The following is a 4,389-nucleotide window of genomic DNA, read 5'->3' as shown; positions in this document are numbered from 1 at the left end:
TTATGGTTGAGGGTCAGCACAACATAAGGATCTGAATTAAAGGGCCACAGCATTAGGAAGGTTGAGAACCAGTGCTCTAGCTCCCCATGGCTGATAGGAACCAGTTGCTACCGCAACAACTTTTTTTTTTTCCATGAAGCCCAGATTGGCTATGTAGCCAAGGCTGGCCTTGAACTCTTGATCTGTACCTCCAGCTCCAGAATGCTGGACATATAGAAATGTACTGCCATGCTCAGCAATCATCTTATAGATAGATAAATAGATTCTAATGAGTCCAGTGATGTGTTCAATCACACAGATGGTTAGTAATATCACCAGGGTCTAGCAAGGAGCCTGGCTCAGTTAACACATGTAGCATAAAAGACCCAAGGGAAAAAAAATCCCCTCTCTCACTACAATCCAGCACTCCTTATTTCTTCTCACTGCTATATACTCATCCCTCTTCAGAAATTGGGGAAGCTCTTATTCCATGGGTAACCACAAATGGGGAGGATAGGTGAGAAGAAATAAGAAATATCAGTCTGTAAAGACCACCCAGCGGTTAAGAGCACCGGATGTTCGTGTAGAGGGCCTGGGTTCAATCCCCCACACCCACGTGACCGCTCACAACCACCTGTAACTCTAGTTCCACAGACAGATACATAGGCCAAAATTCGTACACATAAAATATTTTTTTTAAAAAAAAGAAATAGAATTCAAAAGAGTGACTGTTGTCTCTTATTGTCACACCTTCTGCAGAGATGACATCAAGGGCTTTGTAAATCCGAAGCCCACTTCCTGCTTAGGGACTCTGCCCCTCTGCTGATCAAACACATTTGAACAGTCCATGTTCTGCATCAAGCCAGACTTATATCCAATAGTTAAGTTGCAATTATCCAGCTGACGTACTGTTGTGATTTATGAAAGTAAATTAAACAGTGAAATGGTAATATTTGGCTTGCTTTCTCTCTATTGGGTCCTTGGCATTTTCATAGGATCTTAAAAAACCCTGAAGCCAGACACAGGGCCAAACCACAGCCATCCTTGATGTTCATCTGCGCTATCCATTCCAATCGGTCAGGAAGAGTGTCAAGGTCACTCCTTTGCTCATCACACTTCCCCAGACATTCAAGTGTCCCTGTTTCCCACGGCCCATCTGGTCATCTTGGTTAAACCAACAACCTTAATGAATGGCCTCCATTTGATGTTTGCGGAAGGAAGGAACGGTGGCCCCAGGGTTGCTTTGGTTCTACCTTCACTGTGTCGGCAGCAGGATCACACAGATGCTGACACCGCCTGCAGGAAAGGGTCAGCGGGGACACGCGGAGCATCTAGAGTTTGCCATTTTTTACACATAGTTTTGCTAACAGGGAACAGAGAATATCATCGTGCAGACGTCACTGTATGTCTCTCCACCACCCCAGAACGTGAGGCCTGGGAGCAAACATCAGCTTTGGAGGAGAGCGTACTCTCCTCCCTCAGGCAAGTCCACACATCTGGGTCATCTGTCCGTCAGGCTCGGGGACAGAAGCATACACCTGAAAGACAAAGCTCCAAAGCCATCACAGCGTCACACTGCCAGTGCCCACGGCTGGTACCAGAAAGCCCTTGAGGATGCAGAGGAGCTGAGCTTAGGGTTTAGATGTTCCTTGGTTCTGCTGCTCCTCAACTGTGAGATATGAGAAAGCCTACTGGATTTATTTTACATTTCTTTACCTCTGAAGTGGGGAGAGTCCACCTACTTCAAAGAGTTGATGCAGGTTTTAGGGTGGCTATTGCTTAAAAAGGACCAGCCCTACAGTAGCCGAACAAACTCTTGCTTTCCTATTCTTAGTAGCACATTCCTTTGAATATGGCCAATGAAGCCCAACCAAGAAACTGAGAACCTAGATTAGAGGTGGGGGTGGGGTAGAGCATGGATTTCACTTCTCACTTGGCCATTCATTATCTGTGTGACTTTGGGATAGTTATTTAACTTCTCTGAGCCTCTTCACCTGAAAAAAGGAAAATGAAAATGCTGCCTATCTCTAAAGATACACCAAAGGTTAGAGGAATGCAAAGGAATTTTAAAACACTGCCCCACACACAGAAAGCCCTTATCCACTGGCTGTTGTGATCTTTTAATAATAGATGCTGAATCGATTCTAACCGAATCTCAGACGGGCCACAGGTATCCGGAAGATAGATGGGGACTCTTTCATTAGAGGCAGAGGCTCCGCCTTTCCAGAACATTCCCAGGGGATTTCATGTCTTCAAAATCCACTTTCTTAGTTAAAAAAAAAAAAAAAAAAAAGTCTCAGTGGAACCTGCCCGGATTGTTCCCAATGAGGCACTTTCTGTGTGATTTACTGATTCACATTTCTGAGCTTCATATTCCTGAGAGGCATTTGTGTGGTGATGTTATTTCAGCTCCATTTTTTTGGAGGGGGTGTCAAAGGAAGAAAAAATTCCTTTTTTCCTATTTTCCATTTGTAACTCTTTTTTTTTTTTTTTTTAAATCAAGCTCCACCCTGGACAGGTAGCTCATGCACAGGATGACAGAAGGGAACAGCAAGCAGAGGGTCTGAAAGAGCATGTCCTGCTTGGGGTCCGTGGCCTGACAGGCACAGTGAGAGCCCACAGCAAGGCACCATGCGCTGTGTGTCCTCTACAAGAGGCATGGCCGTGGATCAGCAGTACCCACGCCAACTCAGAGAGCTCATGAGGAGCACACTTGGGCCCACTGTTAACAAGGTTCTCAAGAAATATTTGTCCACATTAAGGTTTTAAGAATTCTGGTGCACACAGTGAGGCGTACTGAATTTTTACCCCTGGCTCCACCATTCATTTGCTGCTTAGCAAATATACTTATCATTTCTAAGCCTCTGTGTCCTCTTCTGAATAGTTGGGGGCAATTATAATGTTCTCTACAGTAGGATTTGAAGATTTGGAGCATATACGTAGAAGTGTTTTGTAATATATTAGCTGCTACTTGAGTAGAAGATATTTTCTTTCTTTCCACAGTATGTATTTTTTCCAAGTAGCTTGTGGTCTAAGGTCCACCTTTGATGTAAGAGCAGGAGAGGCCACCCGGCTGAGTCCATTAAATGACAAAGGCTGTATCCCTCTCTCTGGTGTAGACAGAGTCTTTATGTCTCCCTAGTCTCAAAGGGACCAAGCCTAGGCAGTTTCCCTGTTGTCAATAAGCTAAGCTGTTCATAAAACTCCTGGGATACCTTCCAGATAAACACTGACAGATGATAAAGAGGAAGTCTTTGGGCAAAGAACGAACTCTTTGGGAACACATGGAACTGCCCCTGAATTTTGACCATTTCCATGCTATGACGTTGGGCATCTCAGCTCAGTCTTCCGAGCTTTGCTTTCTCCATCCGCACAACGAAGAGAAAATACACGCTGGACCAGATGGTGGCGAGGATGCGTAAGAGAGCATGTGCAAGGTTATAGATTAGCAGCCGTCATACATGCTCTCGGAATGACGTCAGACATCACTGTTAGAGTTCATGAGGGTTATGAGGACACCCATACAGGCGTGTGCTTTCCAGGGCAGAGAAGAGCTTGCCTTAGACAAATATTTAGGCCCAGAAGCTTAGTAGAAATATCCAACCATTGATGCCTACATCTTATTATTTATTATTCTATGCATTTCATTACACATCATCTTACTGAAGGACTGCTTTTGCGGTAAAAAGGTTATATTCAGTTCTTGGAAAGAAAGGGCTCATCTCTGCTCTCAGGTTCTCGACTGTGTCAAGTTTTAGGGTATGGGGTGTAAGAAAATTACCCCAGAGCAGAATCCACTTTGATTGTGATTAGATCAGAGAAGACTGATTCCTCCAAGGGAGAAAAAACTCTGGGAGTGGGCGGAGGGGTAATGAAAGATGACACAGCAGAGAATCCCACTTCTCAAGGAATTAGGGACAACCTGACTCTAGGACAGAGCCAGGATGCAGTCCCTCACCCAAGTCACAGGGATGCTTGGTTCTATGTTCTTCCGGCAGGTTAGAATGTTGGAATGCTGCCTCAGAGCAGCAACTGTCAGGCTTTAGAGTGAGGCGGCCACCTAGTGATCTTCTCAGATATACAGATGGGAACTGGCTCAGAGAGTCCACAGCAGCATCTCTCAGAACCTGCATGTGCATACATTTCTGGTACAGGTGGGAGAAACTCAGCAAAGTCACAAGTTCCATGTGGTCACAGAGCAAAGGCACAGCAGCATTTAGATTTGAACTCACGTCTTTTGTCTACAACTCATTCCCTTTCTACAGTGCCACAGCTCAGCCCCTTCCCTAGAATACATTTCTCCTGACTCTAAATCCTCTTACTTTTTTTTTTTATCATATCAAAAGACTCCTAGATGGATGGATGGATGGATGGATGGATGGATGGATGGATGGATGACTGGGTGGATGG

The sequence above is a fragment of the Psammomys obesus genome, unplaced genomic scaffold (genome assembly GCF_907164565.1).
Source record: "Psammomys obesus unplaced genomic scaffold, mPsaObe1.curated_primary_1811, whole genome shotgun sequence".
NCBI lineage: Eukaryota > Metazoa > Chordata > Mammalia > Rodentia > Muridae > Psammomys > Psammomys obesus.
The sequence above is the reverse complement of the archived record's forward strand: the minus strand, read 5'-3'. Positions refer to the sequence as shown.